At 32.5% G+C, this 23,100-nt stretch overlaps 1 pseudogene; it reads left to right on the top strand.

Moving 5' to 3' along the window:
- The window catches only part of LOC131075225 (F-box protein SKP2A-like), a 44,914-nt pseudogene that overhangs the window by 18,156 nt on the left and 3,658 nt on the right, over positions 1-23,100 (top strand).

Raw genomic sequence — 23,100 nt, forward strand, 5'->3', positions numbered from 1 at the left:
TATATTTTCACATGGAGTAGGATTTGAATTAGATAAGACTACTTAATTATCCTCTCAAAATTCAAGGAATAAAGTGTGGGACCATGGTGGTAGCTCACCCTAGTCCTGATAATATTTTTTCAAATTTTTAGGAATGAAAGATAATGAAGTTCTAAAGCCAATTCCAACTCAGTGGCTCAAAGCATAATGTATAGATATGTAGAATATGTTTTGAAAGTTTAAAGTAGGGTAGGATTAAGGATAAATTAGGATATTGAAGAAATAAAGAGAACACCTAGAATTAAGGCCTGAAATAAGAATGTGATGATTTAATAATGTGGAATAAAACCCATAATATTTTTAAATTAATAAAGGTGCTATAATGCATAGCAGAAAGGGAGATACTAAAATATGTACTAGGAAAGTGTGAAATTGGACACACTAATAAAGGTGTAAAATTTATGACACTGCATGTGTGTGTATGTATATATCTATGCATATGTATAAATATATGTATATATGTATATACATTTACACACACACACACACACACATACACATTGGGGTTGAATTCAGACGGTAATTCATCAGATTTTTTACTGCATTTCGTCAGACAACCAACAAAAAAGCATCATCGAAAACTTGTTGTCGGATGTTGTGACATTACTCGAGGTCATTGAAATTACAATGGACACCAGGAAACCTTTGATAGTGAACGTGACTACCATTACAATGAGCCAATGTTGTTGGACATATAGCATTCCTGTCGGAGGTGTTAGTCTTTCTCGTCAGAATTCTGACAGTATTCTGCCACCCATCCAACGAGCCAATGTCATTGGGCATATAGCATGTCCGTCGGACGTGTTAGTATTTATCATCAAAATTCTGACGGTCTTTTGCCACCCATCAAATGAGCCAATCTCATCGAGCATATAGCATGCCCGTTGGACATGTCATTCTCTCTTGTCAGAATTCCGACGACGTTCAAATTATAAAAAAACAAAGAATGATGATGATTTTTAGAGATTACAACCTATCAATAGGATTTGCATAGATATTTGAAGGATGGAGGAGTCATGGTAGAGTACAAAGCAATTGGGACAAGCATCTATTGGTTGATACTCCATTCCAATATCTTTCATAATGCAATATAATTTTCAGTATGAGTGAGGTACAATATTTGATGGTGGTAACAAAAACTCACCTATCAATCTACAACAAAAAAATATAATTTGTTAATATAAACAATATTAATGGGACATGATTCACTATTAATTAACTATAAAGACATATATGACATACCTTAACATACATGAGATTGTTATGTTGGATAAGCCACTTATAACCTTCAAGTTCACCAACAATAATACAACAAAGAGAAGAGTTTTCTGGGAGCCTTCGTAAAGGGCCTCATATGCCTTCTCAAGTAGAGGTAAATCATGAACAACATCAAGGTCATCTTGATCATCATGATCAGCTGCACCAATACTAAATGGGTCATGGATCAATGTATTTGTACCATCATTTTCAATTGTGGTTTGTGGCTCATGATCACCATCTTTCATGGGATCATTATCTTTAGCTTCGATATTCACACCTCCATGTTCCTCCACTTCTAAAACCATATTCTTTAGGTTGTGTTGAGCCATATCATGCTCTTTGGGGTGCTCAACCTATATAAAAATGATCAACATAAATAAACCATGATCATGATCTCATCATCAAGTGATTTCTTATATATATTGTTGGCCATTTGGTGGAATTGATTACGTGTTGCATTGATGTTTTGTCATTGATGTCAACACTATCTATTTGGATGCTTTACCAACACCCTTTTGGTCCCGGTAGGTTGAGAATTTTTCTGGTTTACTTGGATCCGGTATGATCTGGTAAACTCCGATATAATCTGGCAATGAAATTGTCTTGTTCATGATGCTTATACTCATACTTGATCATTTGGTTTTGGTCTGGTATTTGGATGTTATCCTGCTTGCTGAGAAGATTGGTTTCTAGTTTTGGTGAGGGTTTCATCGACAGAGCTCTTCATGGAGATGTTTAATAAATTGCCTAAGTAATGTTGGTGTCACTTCAAATAGAGTTTCAGGATGCTTTTGGTGATCATGTTCAAGACTTGGCATTTGGAGATCATTACTGAAGCATGTGGACCTATATTTGGTCCCGATTTATCTAGGTTATGGACCGACATTGATGTAACATATGGATAGGACCTATTGATGTATTTCCAGGATGTCTTATGTGTTGGATATTATTTGTTTGGTCTTAGGTTGACATGATTTGTAATTATGTAATTGGTTTATTGTCTAGTTGCCAACGTGATTGTTTATGGTCAAGGGTTTGTATATATAGATGTAAGGTCTCATTATAGATTATCATGGTTAATGTAAGAGGTCATGGTCAAGGGTTGTAATGTGAGAATAATATAATATCATTCAGGTAGAGGATTTGATCGATCCTTGGAGTTCAAATTGGGTGTATGAGGATTTAGTCGTCCAATATTGAGCTTTAATCAAAACTATACTTTGGCATAGGATATGCTATCTTTTGTAGTTCAACACTTCTCTAGATTGTAGTTTGGATTTGTATGTAGTCAGTGAGACTCCTTTTATGATGAGAAGTGTTGTCTAGGTTGTTGTCCTTCCTACAAGTGCAACCCCTTCATTTTAATTCACATACTTACTATAGAAGCATTATCTGATTGTGGGTGGGCTTCCCACTGTGGTTTTTCCCTTTACTGGGTTTTCCATGTAAAATTCTTGGTGTTGTGTGAACGGATTTTATTTTGTGATTATTGTTTATGGTTAATTGGATTAACTACTATTCTAGTATTATTGTTTATTGTTAATGCTTCCGGTAATCTGTGACAACTGATTCACCCCCCCCCTCTTAGTTTTCTTTTGGTTATCTGAATTGTCTAACAATTGGTATCAGAGCTTTGGTCCTCTCTATAGAAATCTTAACTGCTCAAGGATGTTCTTATGGAGACTAATAGTTCAAGTTCATCTAGTTCTTCAGGAACTATCTTTAGAAGGGATATACCAAGGCTTGATGGAATAAATTACACAGTATGGAAGATTCAGATGCAGACTCATCTGAGATGTCTTGGTAGGGAGATTTGGGAGATCACTCAGAATGGTGTAACACCATATAATCCAGGATCTGGTGATCTTGCTCCAGAAAACCTAGAAACGGAGCTTGATATTGTTATGGAAATTCAATGTTGTGGTGGAACTTTGAGTGAAGATGAAATTGTTTCTAAATTCCTTAGAGCCCTACCATCATCTTACAAAAGAAAGGCTACTGCTATCAATGAGCTGAGAACAATGACTAATATATCTGTCAACAAATATACCTTGGTTGGGAAACTATCTACTTTTGAGCTTGAGGAATTTGGACCTTCTGGAGCTGTGAAGACTGAACCTTCTTTTCATACATCTACATTTGCAATCGCTAAGAAATACTTGAAAGCTTTATATGCAAAAGAGAGAAGATAAGAAGAGAGAAGATAATGAGTTTGAGCAACTTGAAGCACTATTTTCTATAAGAGTAGCAAAAAGATGGGTAGGAAGTAAGAATGAAGGAAAAGAACATTTTAAATGTTTTGCATGTAATAAGATTGTTCATTTTGCATCTAGATGTCCTGAAAGGAATTCAAGATTTGAAGAAAGAGTTAAATCATCATTTAAGCCTAACCCTAGATATCAGAACAAGTATAGATTCAAAAAAAATACAGACAAATCATGCTACATAGCGGATGAGGAAGGCATTACTAATTTAGATGATGAACCAACATAAGACTCTGCTAGTCGATCTGGCAATCGGAAAGAATGCGTATTCTTGGTTATCAAGGAAGATGATCTAGCACTAGATGTACCGGAAGAGAAGGCACTTGCTGCTAAAATTGAGGACAAGGATGAATGGGTAATTAAGAGTAGTTGTTCACATCATATGAGTGGAAATAAAGGGAATTTTCTATCTTTGAAAGAATTTGATGGTGGACTACTTAGATTTGGAGATGACAAGGCATGTATGATCAAAGCAAAAGGAACTATATCATTTGATGGTAAGAACAATACTGATAATGTTTATTAAGTTGAAGGTTTGAAGCATAATTCTTTGCGTGTAGGACAATTGGTAGATAAGAGGTTTGAATTATAGTTCAAGGATGGAAAATACAAAATCATTAATAGATCTAGCTTGGAGATTGCAACTGGTACATAGACAAAAGGTAATATCTTTCATTTGAACTCCGGTGAGAAAACATGTTTGATTACACAGATTGGTGAGAGTTGGTTATGGCATAAAAGGCTGTGTCATGTGTATTTTGATTGCATTGTGAAGATTAGTTCAACTAAGGCAGTTAGGGATATACCTAAGATTATGAAGCCCCATAATCCGGTGTAAATAGTATCGAATGGGTAAATAGGTTAGAACCTCTTTTAGGAGTATACAAGATAACTCAAATGATGTTCTTGATCTTATTCATACTGATTTATGTGGCCCTACTAAAGTTAAAAGTTTTCATGGTGATAGATACTTCATGCTAATAATTGATGATTATTCTAGAATGATGTGGGTTACTTTTTTGAGAGAAAAATATGAAGCATTTGAAAAGTTTAAAATCTTTAAGGATAAAGTGGAAACTGAAACATGATTGAAGATTAAATGTTTGAGATTAGATCATGGTGGATAATTCACATCTGGTGAGTTTAATAACTTTTGTGACAATTATGGTATAAGAAGACAATTTTCTTCTCCTCGGAAACCTTGACAGAATGAAGTTGTGGAAAGAAAGAACAAAACTATCTTGGATGTTGCTAGAAAAATGGTGATGGAAGCTAATCTACCTCATATCTACTAGAGAGAAGCAGTAAGTACAATATTTTATACATTGAACAAAGTACATATAAAAGGAGAAACTGGTAAGACACCTTATGAATTATGGTTTGGCAATACACCTACTCTTAAGTATTTCAAAATTTTTGGTAGTAAATGTTATATCAGGAGAGATGATAATATTGGTAAATCTGATCCTAGAAGAGATGAAGGAAAATTTATTGGTTATTCCAATGAAATTAAAGTATTTAGATGTTATAACAAGAGATTGCAGATAATTTTGGAGAGTGCTAATGTCAAAGTAGATGAGCTGAGAAAAAGTCAAATACGAGTTTATGAGAAGGAACTGGTAGTGAAAATGATTATATCTGAACTGGTAGCACTTTTACCAGAATAGAGAGTTGAACTAGTTACTGCAGCAACATCAGAGAATTCTACAGTAAGTGAAGAATAGGGAAGAGAAACAGAGAGTTAGAAGACTCCTAGGTATGTGAGATTGAATCATTCTAAAGATCAAATCATTGGGGATAACAACAATGTAGTGATGACAAGAAAAATATTTGCCACTAATGAGGTATGTTTAATTTCACAGGTTGAACTGGTATCAGTAATTAAGTCTTGTAAAGATGAACACTGCTGGAATGTAATGCCTTTCAGTCTCAAGAATGCAGGTGCAACCTATCAAAGGGAAATGACTACAATCTTCCATGACATGATGCATTCTATAATAGAAGATTATGTGGATGACTTACTAGCAAAATCACTCACCAGAGAAGGTCATCTAGATATATTGGAGAAAATCTTTGATAGACTAGAACAATATCATGTTCGACTCAACCCAAAGAAATGTGTCTTTGGAGTAACCTCCATGAAGCTTCTAGGATACATTGTCTCCAACAAAGGCATTGAGGTCGACCCAACAAAGGTCAAAGCAATAATGGACATGCCACCTCCAAAGAACATCAGTCAACTGAGGACATTACAAGGATGGCTATAGTCCATCCAAATATTCATTGCACAATTGGTAGATAAGTGCCATCCTTTTACACACCTGCTACACAAGAACATCCACTTTCAATGGGATGCCAGATGCCAACAAGCATTCCAGATGCTTAAGGACTATCTCATGAATACACCATTGTTGATCCCGCCGAATCCGAGTAAGCCTTTATTGCTCTATATTTTAGCTACTACTACAACATTGGGAGTGTTATTGGCTCAACACAATGCAGAAGGGAAAGAGTGTGCTATATACTACATCTCTCACACACTGGTCGGCTATGAACTCAATTACACACCTATTGAGCAAGCTTGCCTAGCAATAATCTTGGTAGCAACAAAACTGAGGCACTATCTATTGACACATAAGGTTCAACTCATTGCTAAGATTGATCCTCTAAAGTACTTACTGAGAAAAGCAACATTGACTGGCCGATTGGCCAAATGGGTAATGATTCTAAGTGAATTCGACATTGACTATGTGGACCGTAAGGCTATCAAAGGGCAAGTTATTACAGATCAGTTGGCCGATGCACTGCTCATAGATAATCATCCTCTCATTTCCAATTTTCCAGATGAAGAGCTATTCATGCTCACAGAAGCACAACCATGGAAGCTATACTTTGATGGTTCATACACTAGGCATGGCTCAGGGGCAGGCATTCTCTTTATCACCCCTCAAGGGGATAGCATCCTGAAATCTTACAGGCTCACATTTCCGTGCATGAATAATATAGCAGAATATGAGGCCTTGATCACTGGACTCAGGCTCACCATCCAATGGAAATTAAAATAGTTACAGATATATGGCGACTCTCAATTGGTCATCTGACAATTCACAGATGAATATTAGACCAAGGATGACAAACTTATGCCATATAAGCAAATGGTGGACAATCTAGAGGCATCATTTACTAATATCACTTTTGAGTAGATACCCAGAGATCAGAATCAAGCAGCTGATGCTATGGCTACCATCGCATCTCTCCTAGATCTTCCACATAATTCAACACATTATGAGTTCTTGGTAGAACAGCTTTAGATTCCCGCTTATGATATCCCCGAATCCGAGATGATATGTCACCTTGTTAGTTCCAAATCCCCATGGTACGGTGAGTTCTACACCTATCTTCGTGATCACACCCTTCCTCCCAACCAATTGAATAACCAATGTAAAACCTTCATTTGCCAAACTGCTCGATATACCATTATTGCTAAAACCCTATACCGATGCAGTCTTGATGGTACTCTCCTTTGATGTCTGGAATAGAATGAGATAACAAAGGCCTTGGAAGAGGTACATGAAGGAATTTGTGGAACCCATGCAAGTGGTCCATCACTAGCCAAGAAACTCCTACGCAATGGATACTATTGGCCATCTATGGAAAAAGACTCATACTACTTTGTCAGAAAGTGCAAGAAATGCCAAGTTCATGGAGACCTGATACATGCACTAGCACAATAATTGCAACCAATCACAACACCATGGCCTTTTTGTCAATGGGGCCTTGACCCTGTGGGTAAAATCCATCCATCTTCATCTAATGGCCATAAATTCATTATTACCGCCACCGAATACTTCACAAAGTGGATCGAAGCTATTCCACTTACCCAAGTCACCGGCAAGAAGATCGCCTCATTCATCCTCAATTACATCATCTGCCAGTATGGTGTACCCATGTCCATCATCATAGATAATGGTCTTCCTTTCAAAAATCAGGATGTCCATGAACTCTGTGAGAAATTTCACATCCAACACCGCTTTTCCACCCCCTATTACCCACAAGGAAATGGTCAGGCTAAAGCATCAAATAAAAACATATTGAGAATCCTCAAGAAGATAGTCAATGATGTCGGGCGTGATTGGCATGTTCAATTGAATCCAGCACTATGGGCATATCAAACTAGCATTCGAACCCCTACAAGCGCAACTCCCTACTCATTGGTCTATGTTGCCAAAGCTATTCTACCTATTGAGGTCGAGATACCATCACTATGGGTTTCCTTGCATAATCTGATAGATGATGAAGCATACAGAGTCTCACACCTCCAAGACTTAGAGCTACTTGATGAGAAATGACAAGCTACATACAACCACCTCAAAGCCTATCAACAGTGCATGAGCAGAAGCTATAATCATCGAGTTCGACAATGTACATCTGAGGTAGGTGATCTTGTTCTTCGAGAGAATCCTCATAAACAACCAAACAAAGAACATCAGGGAAAGTTTGAATTAAATTGACTAGGTCCATATGTTATCACTGCTGTATTTGGGTCCGGGGCATATAAGTTGGCTACTTTAGAAGGAGAACCACTAGCAGATCCGATCAACAGCATGCACCTCAAACAGTTTTATATGTAAAGCTGTACAAAGTATCAGGCTCTCATACATACTAGAAAACAATCCAAATACACTCAGATAAATGTCCTGAAGAAAATATAAAAGCATAAAAAAAAAAGTAAAGAAAAATCACGCATCCAAATGTTGAACAACCACTCCGTTGGCACCTTGGATAAGTGCGATGGTGAAAACCTGGCAAACAGGCGCCAATCGTAAAAACTATGGCTCCATTGTGTTTCAAGCTTGTTGCGATCACATTCATTCCGTACACACATACATCTGTCTCGACCATGGTTTGTTATTGATCTGCAATAAAGAGATAGTACTTCATGCGTCTTGCATCCCGCTTTTTCATAGTCGTGTCTAAAATGGGGGCAATGCTCTTAATCTATTGATGGATGTGGATTTGGCATTATCTTATGATTCATTGGGTTCTTCATTCAAAACAATCAAAATACCAAAAACATTCAAAACAATCAAAATACCAAAAACATTCAAAAGAATCAAAATCCCAAAAACATTCAAAACAATCAAAATACCAAAAACATTCAAAACAATCAAAATACCAAAAATATTCAAAACAATCACAAAAAACCAAAAAACATCAAAAAACATTGAAAATCAATCAACAACAGGGCAATACATTGTACATACCCATCTATGCAGATCCCAAACAAACATTGCGACATACTTAACAAAATGACCATTTATCAATCAAACCAAACAACATCAACAATCTACACAACAAACTATCTTTAACAAGGATGCATCCTTCCTTACCAAAACAAAGACAAGATGACATTTTCTTTGACAAGAAAATTTTATTTAAGCTATCAAATACTTGATTGATTTATGGGTTATTTATTTTAGGTTCTTGCAGCATTTGTTTGTATCCTCTGCGATTTATTTCCGATGAAGTTATGGGGCATGTACTAATGGTGTCTACATGGGAAGTTCACTAAGTTACATGATCATATGCAAAATACAGTCATAGGTCACTACGGCTTGCTGACTACAGTGTATACCTCAACCATATGAGCATGAACCATTACCAAGGATCCATATTCTTTATTCTTTATGTATATATTGTTTGTTTGTAGGTACAATGCTCTTTCTTTGGTTCTTCCTACCTCATCCAAACTAGATAAAGGTTTTATCTCTTATTACGGTATGCACTTGTCTTAGGATATGATTAGCCAAAGATCAAGGAGGATGATCCAAGTCATGCATGAAAGGAGGTAATCCTTGTCTGTTCTGCAAGCAATACTTAGGTCAACTTGATCCATTATATCAAGTTGCTTGTATTAACTTGCTATATCAAATCCATGTAAGAAATACTCTGGTCATCTTGAATCTTTATGTCAAGTTGCTTGTATTTTCTTACAACATTTTAAAGCTCAATGATGAAAATAGAGCACTATGGATCGTCATCTCATCTCATCTGTATATATTGCATTTCATTGCATTCCACCCATCCATACATTCATAATAGCTGCATATCATGCATACATAGTCATAATAATGCATACTCTATTTTACTCATCTTCTTCCATAGGACTCAGTCCTAGTCCTCCATATCTTCTATCTAACATCGAATCCCCCCTCACCCTCCCTATCTTGATGATCAACATCATCCTAATCCCTTCATCGCCTCCCATCCTCACCAATCCAAAAAATTAAGCCAGTCACTCTGTCTACACAGATACATCAACTCCCACACACCTAGACTATCAACAAATACTCTGATCAAGTATCTTCGGGTCTCAATAGGTAATCGATCATGGTAATCCTAGACTACATCAGGCATTTATCATAATGACCTAGTCTCAAAGGGGTTGCCATGATTCCCCACAACCATCCATCACATGCACACACTATCAATTGATCAACCAATCAAACACAATCCAACAGACAATTACATCAATTGTCTATGTCTCAACGAGAATTTTGCTTCATATACCTTGACTTCATCAGGCAATTACATCAATTGTCCAAGTCACATCAGGTCACTTTGATTCACTTACTCAAACTTTATCCTATCCAAGCGACCAACTGACATCAACTGTCACACTTTGACTCGATCGGGGCAATTTAACCAATTGCACCAGATTGTCCAACCATTTTGATCAATTATATAGCATCATTCAAAAGCACAACACCACATTTGCACCGTTTCTCCTGCATAACCTACGGGTACTCACTGGCTTGCCATTTCTCCGTATTCACTCTATTTTTCTTCCATTCTTTCACTGTTATTACTAATTTCTTCTATTCTACTTCCCCTCCACTTCTTGTTCTTTTTTGAGAGATCGCCCGATTTTTTGAAATTTTTCAGCCCATCTGTCGAGGGGGCATACCACCCACTAAATTAACATTTATGGGGCATATTTCTTCACACCTATTTTTCTTTCTTTGAAACGACGCGATAAAACTGCACCATCTCAAAGAGGGGCAAATGTAGTCACATAAATCTATCCACTTAATTAAATGAATATTTAGTATTTATTTGATTATTTAACCATCAATCAATAATTAATTAAATTAATATTTAATTAATTCATCTTAACCCTCTTCTCCTATTAATTAAATAAATTATTCAATTTATTTGATTTAATTCACTTAACCAAATTTAGACCATTAATTAAATAAATAAATCATATTTGTTTAATTAAATCTTCTCTCACATTTAAATAAATTAATATTTATTTAAAACCCCCAAAATCCCATCTCTCACATTTAAATAAATTAACATTTATTTAAATCACCTTTATCCTCCACCCACTTGTATTTTCCTACAAATGCAAGTTGCACAACTATTTTAAATAAATTATTTATTTAAATCACCTTTATCCTCCACCCACTTGCATTTTCCTACAAATGCAAGTTGCACAACTATTTTAAATAAATTATTTATTTAAATCACCTTTATCCTCCACCCACTTGCATTTTCCTACAAATGCAAGTTGCACAACTATTTTAAATAAATTATTTATTTAAAATCCTATTTATCCTCACCCACTTGAAACCTTTAATGGTTTCCCTTAAAGTCTTCAAACTTAATGGCTTCTTTCTAGAGTCTTCTCAAGCCTTTAATGGTTTTCCTTAAAGTCTTCAAACTCAATGGCTTCCTTCTATAGTCTTCTTAAGACTTTAATGGTTTCCCTTAAAGTCTTCAAATTTAATGGCTTCCTTCTAGAGTCTTCTCAAACCTTTAATGGTTTCCCTTAAAGTCTTCAAGCATTTAATGCTTTATCTTCCTTTTTCTCATTTAAATAAATTAATATTAATTTGAATATTTACCCAAATGAAAATTACACCATTTAATTGAAATAAATGATTTTATTTTAATTGAAAATCCCAAAATTCCTCCCACTTGCATTCTCCTACAAAACCCACTTACAATCCTAACCCCCTTCTAGATTCTTCTAACCCCTTCCTAATTAGCCTAACCCATCCCCTAAATATTGTCACATTCCTAAGCGACTTGAAGTCACTTCTCAAAGCCCTCAAAGTGTTTGAAAGGCATTTAAGGCTTTAAGTCTTCAAATGGTTAACCTCTAAAGTCTTCCAAACCATTAAAGGCTCTTACATAACCATTTATGGTTAACTCACCTTTTACCTTTGGTTAGAGACTTTCCTCTAACTTAACCATCCTTTTGACTCATGGGTCTCTTCAAAACATTTATTTCTTTGACTAGGGTAACCATCATGTCCCCTCAAGCATTTAATACTTTTTATCTCTCCTCTCAAGCTCTTTATCTCTCCTCTCAAGCCTCCTCATGGTGACACTTGTCAACATGGGATTGGGTTGAAAGTCTCACATGGATTGAATAGCTTTCAATCCTAACCCTTGTTAAGATTTCTCAATCTTAACCCTTCATTTTCCCATTTCTTCTATAAATAGAACCCTTCTCCTCAAGCAAAGAAGGAAGCATTAGAGTATTGTTGTTATACTAGTATTAGCATAGAGCTTTTTCATAGCATCACTATCTACACTTGCATAGCATTTGTTTATCATATTCAACCATCTTGAATCTCCATATGGCATCCATGGCTAGTGCTAAAAGCTGAGAGCTACACTCATGTGGAACTTGGAGAGGAGAGTAACAAGGGAGGAGCAACTATGAGCATCTTGATTAGCTATTTTATTCTATGTTTATATGCTTTCTATTTCATGCTTAATATCTCTCTTGATATGCCTGTTTAGGATAATCTTTTGTTGCTAACACTAACATTTGTTTCTTGTGTTCTTGTGTGTGTTTCCATCAAATAGATTTTCTAATCCTTTTTACAGAGCATCACAACATTTTCCATAAAATTTAAAATAAGTTTTATTCTTAAAGTTTCTATAATTTAACCACTTAAAATAAATTAAGATTGTGACAAATATCTTTCTATATTTTCAAATATCAATATAGTAACATTTTTTTTTCCAAAAATCTACATATAAAGAATGACCAAATAAAATAATAATAAGGAAAAAACCTCAATATAATAGATAGAATGTCTCCAAGACAAGTTTGTAGCTATCTTCTTTCAAAGAGTTGTTTCCTTAAAAGAACATAAACAATGGTTTTAAATTGCTATTTTCATCTATGAACATGCTTTACACCCAAGTTTCTATATCTACTATCCCTATTATCATGGATATGGGTGAAATAATGAATTATTTTTAGATAATTATATGAAAACAATCAAATAATGATTATATGAAACTTTCTTCTTTCAAAGAGTTGTTTCCTTAAACGAACATAAACAATGGTTTTAAATTACTATTTTCATCTATGAACCATGCTTTACAACCATTATTTTTAGATAATTATATGAAAAAAATCAAATAGTGAATAAATAATAAGTAAATAATGTAGATAAATTAAATAGCTCTTAACTCAATAGAAAATAACAAAAAAACATTAAAAAGTTTGAAAAAGATGGGATGAAGAAAAATTTAAAAAACTGAATGCTTATCCTTAACAAAATTCTAGACCATGTATTTAGCCAACAATACAAGTAATAAAACAACCATATCTCATAGTACACCAGTGACATGGAAACGATTAGATTTTAATCATAAATACAAATGATTTTAATTTTTTTTATCAAAATAAAAAAAGGTGAAAGTGGCACATAAAAGATAATAAAATTAATATAAATTTATTAAAGACATCCATTTGAAGGATGCTCTTATATATTATATAGAAGTGTTTTAGATATCTATACTAATCCAGAATTTTTTAATATGTATAATACAGCTATTTTATTTAACTAAAATTATTAAATTTAAAATTAATATAATTTTCTGAAACAATATTTTATTTTATTTTATAGAATATTTAATAATTTATTTATATACTAAAGTATTATATTCTTTTACTTAAGAAAATACATAATCTTTTCACTAAAGAATTTTTGAGAAGTAAATGAAAATAGGTTCAATTTTACAAATAGAAAATATTTTATAACATGTAAAAAAAAATTCTAAAAGTCTTAACTCTAACAATACACAAAATTGAACCCTATCCCTAAACCAAATTGAACCCTAACCCTAATTTAATTGAATAATAAATGAAATTCTAACCCTAATTAGACTCAAATCCTAAGTCTAACTCTAATTAAACCCTTATCACAATCAAAGCATACTACAATTGAACCCTAACTATAATTAACTATAACCCATTAAACCCTAACTAAGATTTTTCTCTAATTGAATCCCAACCCTAAGCTACTATTAATCCTTAACCCTAATTGTGCTTAAACCATAATGTTAATTAAACTATAACTCAAACAATATTTGAAATGTAACCATAACCCGAAGATTCATCCTACAATAGTAGTTCCTTAATTAAAGTCTAGCCCAAACCCTAACCCTAATTAGCCTTCAATCCTAATTTAGCCTTAAGCCTAATGTATTTGAATCATAACCCTAATTCTAACCCTAAACAAATTTTAGTATTATATTAAACCTAACTAAAAAAAAAATATTACCATAATTAAACCCTAACCTTGATAATGTCTGTAATACAGACCTAATTCAACCCCAATCTAATCAGCATTAACCCTTAACCATAACCAAATCATAACTATACCAAAACCTAATCATAATCAAACCCTAACCCTAATCATAACAAAAACTTTATCCTAACCATAATCAAACTCAAATCTAACTGTAATAAAAACCTATAATTAAACCCTACCTCCAATCTTAACCCTAACCCTAATTTTAGGTTAACATTAACCCTAAACCTAATCTTATCATAATTGAAACCTAATCATAACCTAACATTAAACTTAACTATAACCCCATATAATTTTAAAACACCTACAACTTCAACCCTCATCTAACAACAACTAAACCATAACCTGAAACTAAATTATAACCCTAATTGGACTCTAATCCTAATTGAATTCTAGCCCAAACCCTAACCCTAATTAAAATTTAATCCTAATTTAACCCTACTCCTAATGTAATTGAATCATTACCCTAATTGAACTTTAATCCTAATTTAACCCAAACCATGATGTAATTGAATCATAACCCTAATTGAACTCTTATGTTAAGCCTTACCATAATTAAACCCTAACCTTCACAATATCTATAAACTAGACCTAATTGAACCCGAATCTAACCATCATCAAATCCTAACCATAAGAAAACCATAATTATACCAAACCCTAACCCAAATCATAATTAAACCCTAACCCTAATCATAATTAAAACCTAACTATAACCATAATCAAACCCTAATCATGTAGTCAAACTCAAATCTAACCATAATTAAAACCTAGAAATTAAACCCTACCTCCAATCTTAACCCTATTCCTAATTTTAGCTTAACATTAACCCTAAACCTAATCTTACCATAATTAAAACCAAACCATAACATAACCCTAAACTTCACTATAACTGTAGAGAATTAAACAATATTCCTTAGCCCTAACCCTAACCTAGCCCTAACCCTAACGATAATCCTTAGCCCTAACCTGAAATCATATTCCTTACCCTATTCATAATGCTAACCTAACCATAATCATAAACCCTAATTCCCTAACAATAATCCCACCCTAAACTTAACCCTAACCCAAATTGAACCTTAATCTAGCCCAAACCCTAATCCTAATTGAACTTGAATACTAATTTAACCCTAACTTTAATGTGATTGAACTATAACCCTACTTCTAACCCTAACTTTGATATAAACCCTAAAGTAATTGTAACCTTGACACTATACCCTTACCATAAACTTAAGGTTAACACTAAACCCTAACCCTAACCATAATCCTAAACCAAAAGCAAACCCTAACCCTAATCATAGCCCTAACCATGATATAAGCCTTAACCCTGACCATAATGGTAACATTAACTCTAATCCAAAACATAACCATAAACCAAATCCTAATCCTAACCATACCCCCAATTATAATTCCAACCCTCACCTTAACTATATTTATGCTTACCTTAACCCTACCTTTAATGTAAACACTAAGTTACATAATTGTAACCTTGACACTAAACCTTGACCCTAACCATAAATCTAACCCTAATATTAAACCATAACCAAAACCCAAACCCTAAACATGATATAAACCCTAACCCAAACCATGATGTAAACCTTATCCCCAACCATAACACTAACCTTAACCCTAATCCTAACCATAACCATAATACTTGTTGTTAAATAAAGTTTAATATATCTTAGAGTTAAGTATTTGTTTTGATCTTGCAACAAATATATATTATTAAAAATAGTCTAAATAGATATATTAAATATCATATATCTCCATGTAATATAATATTATAATATAATTTATTTTAATAAAAATATTTATTAAATAATTGATTCTAATTGAACTTGAACCCTTACCCAAAGCATTATCCTACAATAATAACTCTAATCATTAACTAAAACCAATTATAACTTATTTTATCAATAATATTATAACTCCCTTTAATCTAGACCCTAACCCTAACAACCCTAATCCTAACCCAAACCATAACTCTTATAGCTATCATCGCATACTATCTTCAATTGCAATCTTAACCGTAACTCTAACCCTAATCCTAATTATAATTCTGACCCTAACCCTAAGCTTAACCCTAACTATGATCCTATACCAGAGCCAAAACTTGATGCTAGCCCTAACCATGATATACACCCTAACTATTACCATATTCCTAACCCTAATCTCCAACCCTAATCATAACCCTAACCATAATATAAACCTTAACCCTAACCATAATACGAACCTTAACCCTAATCCAAAACATAACCATAAACCAAATCATAATCCTAACCATACCCCCAGTTATAATTGTAAGCCTGACACTAAACTATAACCTTAACCATAAATTTAACCCTAATATTAAACTGCAACCATAACCCTGACCCTAACCATAATCCTAAACCTTAAAGCTAACCATAATCCTAAACCAAAACCAAACCCTAACGTTGATGCTGACCCTAACCATTATCATAACCCTAACCCTAATCATAAATCTAACTTGAACCATGATATAAACCTTAACCCTAATGCTAACCATAACCATAATACTCGCAATTAAATTAAATTTTATATTATCATTAAATAAAGTTTTATATTATCTTAGATTTTAGTATTTGCTTTGATCTTTAAACACAAATATATTATATAGAATAGTCTAAATAGATATTTAAAATTTCATATATCTCTACATAATAATATTATAATATAATTTATTTTAGTACAAACAAATAGAAAATAATAATAATAATTGCAATAATAAGATTAAATATTAATGCAACAAACATTAATTGTATAATATTATATAATTCTATTTTGAATTTTTTTATTGTTGCCCATGTTGCGGCGACTGCTACTAGCTTACATATGTTTGATTTTAATAAGATATATATATAATACGTCGTGATATATCCTTTTCGAGGCACATATTTTATCATGTACCCCGAACTCTAATAGGCGCCTCGAAAAGGATATATCTCGGCGTATTATATATATATTTGATTAAAATCAAATATATGTAAGCTAGTAGCAGTCGCGGCAACATGGGCAACAATAAAAAAATTCAAAATAGAATTATATAATATTATACTATTAATGTTTGTTGCATTAATATGTAATATTATTATTGTAATTATTGTTATTATTTTCTATTTGTTTGTACTAAAATAAATTATATTATAATATTATTATATTATTATGTAGAGATATATGAAATTTTAAATATCTATTTAGACTAATTTATATAATATATTTGTGTTGCAAGATCAAAGCAAATACTAAAATCTAAGATAATATTTTATTCTATTTTATAGAATATATAATAATTTATTAATATACTAAAGTATTATATTCTTTTACTTAAGAAAACACATAATCTTTTCAGTAAAGAATTTTTGAGAAGTAAATGAAAATAGGTTCAATTTTACAAATAGAAAATATTTTATAACATGTAAAAAAAAATATAAAAGTCTTAACTCGAACAATGCACCAAATTGAACCCTAACCCTAATTTAATTGAATAATAAACCAAATTCTAACCCTAATTAGACTCAAATCCTAAGCCTAACTATAATTAAACCCTTATCACAATCAAACTATACTACAATTGAACCCTAACTATAATTAACTATAACCCATTAAACCCTAACTAAGATTTTTCTCTAATTGAACCCCAACCCTAAGCTAATATTAGTCCTTAACCCTAATTGTGCTTAAACCATAATGTTAATTAAACTATAACTCAAACAATATTTGAAACGTAACCATAACCCCGAGATTCATCCAGCAATAGTAGATCCTTAATTAAAGTCTAGCCCAAACCTTAACCCTAATTATCCTTCAATCCTAATTTAGCCCTAAGCCTAATGTATTTGAATCATAACCCTAATTCTAACCCTAAACAAATTTTAGTATTATACTAAACCTAACTATAATAAAAATATTACCATAATTAAACCCTAACCTTGATAATATTTGTAATAGAGACCTAATTCAACCCCAATCCAATTAGCATTAACCCTTAACCATTATCAAATCATAACAATACCAAAACCTAATCATAATCAAACCCTAACCCTCATCATAATGAAAAATTTATCCTAACCATAATCAAACTCAAATCTAACTGTAATAAAAACCTATAATTAAACCCTACCTCCAATCTTAACCCTAACCCTAATTTTAGGTTAACATTAACCCTAAACCTAATCTTACCATAATTGAAACCTACAACTTCAACCCTCATCTAACAACAACTGGACCATAACCCTAAACTAAATTATAACCCTAATTGGACTCTAATCCTAATTGAATTCTAACCCAAACCCTAACCCTAATTAAAATTTAATCCTAATTTAACCCTACTCCTAATGTAATTGAATCATTACCCTAATTGAACTTTAATCCTAATTTAACCCAAACCATAATGTAATTGAATCATAACCCTAATTGAACTCTTATGTTAAGCCTTACCATAATTAAACCCTAACCTTGACAATATCCATAAACTAGACCTAATTGAACCCCAATCTAACCATCATCAAATCCTAACCATAAGCAAACCATAATTATATCAAACCCTAACCCAAATCATAATTAAACCCTAATCTTAACTATAATCAAACCCTAACCCTAATCATAACCAAAACCTAACTATAACCATAATCAAACCCTAATCATGTAGTCATACTCAAATCTAACCATAATTAAAACCTAGAATTAAACCCTACCTCCAATCTTAACCCTATTCCTAATTTTAGCTTAACATTAACCCTAAACCTAATCTTACCATAATTAAAACCAAACCATAACATAACCCTAAACTTCACTATAACCATAGAGAATTAAATAATATTCCTTAGCCCTAACCCTAGCCTAACCCTAACCCTAACAATAATCCTTAGCCCTAACCCGAAATCATATTCTTTACCCTAATCATAATGCTAACCTAACCATAATCATAAACCCTAAGCCTAACTTTAATCCCACCCTAAACTTAACCCTAACCCAAATTGAACCTTAATCCTAATCTATTCCTAACCTTAATCTAACCCAAACCCTAATCCTAATTGAACTTGAATACTAATTTAACCCTAACTTTAACGTAATTGAACCATAACCCTAATTCTAACCCTAACTTTGATATAAACCCTAATGTAATTGTAACCCTGACACTATACCCTTACCATAAACTTAAGGTTAACACTAAACCCTAACCCTAACCATAATCCTAAACCAAAAGCAAACCTTAACCCTAATCATAGCCATAATGGTAACATTAACTCTAATCCAAAACATAACCATAAACCAAATCCTAATCCTAACCATACCCCCAATTATAATTCCAACCCTCACCCTAACTGTAATTATGCTTACCTTAACCCTACCTTTGATGTAAACACTAAGTTACATAATTGTAACCCTGACACTAAACCTTGACCCTAACCATAAATCTAACCCTAATATTAAACCGTAACCAAAACCCAAACCTAAAAGATGATATAAACCCTAACCCAAACCATGATGTAAACCTTATCCCCACCCATAACACTAACTTAACCCTAATCCTAACCATAACCATAATACTTGTTGTTAAATAAAGTTTAATATGCTTTGATCTTGCAACAAATATATATTATTAAAAATAGTCTAAATAGATATATTAAATATCATATATCTCCATGTAATATATAATATTATAATATAATTTATTTTAATAAAAAGATTTATTTAATAACTGATTCTAATTGAACTTGAATCCTTACCCAAAGCATTATCCTACAATAATAACTCTAATCATTAACTAAAACCAATTATAACTTATTTTATCGATAATATTATAACTCCCTTTAATCTAGATTCTAACCCTAACAACCCTAATCCTAACCCAAACCATAACTCTTATAGCTATCATTGCATACTATCTTCCATTGCAATCTTAACCCTAACTCTAACCCTAATCCTAATTATAATTCTAACCCTAACCCTAAGCTTAACCCTAACCATGATCCTATACTAGAACCAAAACTTGATGCTAACCTTAACCATGATATACACCCTAACTATTACCATATTCCTAACCCTAATCCCTAACCCTAATCATAACCCTAACAATAATATAAACCTTAACCCTGACCCTAATACAAACCTTAACCCTAATCCAAAACATAACCATAAACCAAATCGTAATCCTAACCATACCCCCAGTTATAATTGTAAGCCTGACACTAAACTATAACCTTAACCATAAATTTAACCCTAATATTAAACAACAACCATAACCCTAACCCTAACCATAATCCTAAACCAAAACCAAACCTTAACTTTGATGCTGACCCTAACCATTATCATAACCCTAACCCTAATCATAAATCTAACTTGAACCATGATGTAAACCTTAACCCTAACCATAATACTAACCTTAACCCTAATGCTAACCATAACCATAATACTCGCGATTAAATAAAATTTTATATTATCATTAAATAAAGTTTTATATTATCTTAGATTTTAGTATTTGCTTTGATCTTGCAACACAAATATATTATATAAAATAGTCTAAATAGATATTTAAAATTTCATATATCTCTACATAATAATATAATAATATAATTCATTTTAGTACAAACAAATAGAAAATAATAATAATAATTGCAATAATAATATTACATATTAATGCAACAAACATTAATAGTATAATCTTATATAGTTCTATTTTGAATTTTTTTATTGTTTCCCATGTTGCCGCGACTACTACTAGCTTACATATATTTGATTTTAATCAAATATATATATAATACGCCGTGATATATCCTTTTCGAGGCGCCTATTAGAGTTCGGGGTACATGATAAAAATAGTCGCCTCGAAAAGCATATATATTGGCGTATTATATATATATATATATTTGTTTAAAATCAAATATATGTAAGCTAGTATTTATAATATGTGTATATTCTATGCAATATTTTATGACATATAAAAAGACGTATGTTCACCCATCAAATGAATTAAAACCGAACCTTGCATGTACTTTCTTGTATCATGCGTCTCACTACTTCCTTGTGGTTTCAACTCATCGTTCTATGCTCACATTTTATTTTTATTTAATCCCTACTTTCTCTTCCTCTTACCGAGTAGAGGCCATTATTAATTCCCTACTTAATTTCTTTCATGGGAAATTTAAGCATGAGGATGTTTAGGTTGAGAGGTATAAGTCATAATCTATTATTAGTTTTTTTTTTCTAATTTTGATTTTTGAAATGACTGGAATCACAATAAGAGATACAATTTACAAAGCAATTACAAAGAGTAGTATATATTAAATGAAAAAATTTCATGATTACAAGAGTTTTGAGTAATTAAATGATCACATTGTTAGTCTTAAAGAACACATCGAGCATTCGCGATCAAAATTTACTAGATCTATAGACAAATCCCAAACAAAATATATGTTTCTTTGGTCATCCTAACCTTACTATTTTTGAGAGGGTAAGTCATTAACAATTTAGTTCAATTCAATGATGGTGATAATAGATGAAGATTTTGCATTAAACAAAGCTCTAGACCCATGATAGGGACCACAAAAACCTTCTAGAATTCAAAACATAGACCACCAAAATGTGAGAGTAAAAAATACAACAATAGTCCCTTGATAGGTCAATACTCCTATTAGGTTTGTAATCTTAAGTTCTATCTTCAAATGATTGCAGTTGAGCTTGTAGAAAGACCAAGGTTTTTTTTAGTTTAGGTTTAGTCTACATATCCTACTACAAAATAAGGATATGAGGAGATATATATGTACATAGAATCAACGATTTAATTTATAGGGGAACGAAAATACAAGGGAAGGAAACCATGCATCAAAATCACTAAATATGCTTTAGGATAATGTGTATGAATATCTAGACAATGACATTGTGATATGGGGAAAGCCTAAAGAGTGTTTCTCTCCATGACCAAGACTTAGGAAAATGAACAAGGAGAGTGGAGAAAATAAATCTCCAAAAGTGTTGGGTGTATAGGAAAAACTACAAGACAAGTTAACTAGTCTCTATTTTTGTGGAAAAGAGACAAGAAGCAAAGAGACAGATGAAGGAAAGTCAATCACTGATAGGGACTTTGAAAAATCTACAACTTTCCAAGCTATCAATTAGGCATGACCTTTGTCTTTGGAAATTATCAAATTAGAGAACTTAGCTTGTTCCATCTAGGCCTGTCGTAGCACGATGATCATAAGAAATAGCTTTCTTCTTATAGCAACACGACCACATGTTTAATATATCAAAGCCAATGACTCGTGAGATTGTAGTGTACTATGTTAACACCTTTTCTTGTCACCGCTATCTGGTAGCTCTTTGATTATTTTGAGGTTTGATATTTACGATATGGTGTGTTATATTAATATTTTGTGGTGTGTTAACACATTTTCATTGTGGTATGGCATATAAAAGCCTGACGATTTACACTAAAACTCATCCCACCCATCAACTCATGAATAAGGATCATTATTAATATATATTGTGTTTTCACATTATATTTGTAGAAGCTGCTATTTTTAACCACAGACACCTACTTGCAAGAATGGTGAGGAGGACAATATAATTGTCAAGCATGTTTTCAAGAGTCTTTCCAATCCTTTTTATGTTTCTTGTGACAATTTTTGGCGTATTACCTTTCTGTTGATATAATGCTAGTTCTGCAAATTAATCCATGAGCCTAATGAAACAGAGGTTCTACACTAATTTGATTTGATCTGTTGTTTTTGTAAAGTTTCTTTAATCTTTTCATGACTTACTTTTATCACAGTTTGACATTTTGTTAAGTAGTTTTTACTATTTTCTTAAAGTAGATTATCCTGCATTTTTGGAAATTTGCTGACAAGCATAGTTCTCTTGCATTAGATGCATAAAATCTCTCTCTCTCTCTCTCT

This window comes from Cryptomeria japonica, chromosome 8, assembly GCF_030272615.1.
Source record: "Cryptomeria japonica chromosome 8, Sugi_1.0, whole genome shotgun sequence".
NCBI lineage: Eukaryota > Viridiplantae > Streptophyta > Pinopsida > Cupressales > Cupressaceae > Cryptomeria > Cryptomeria japonica.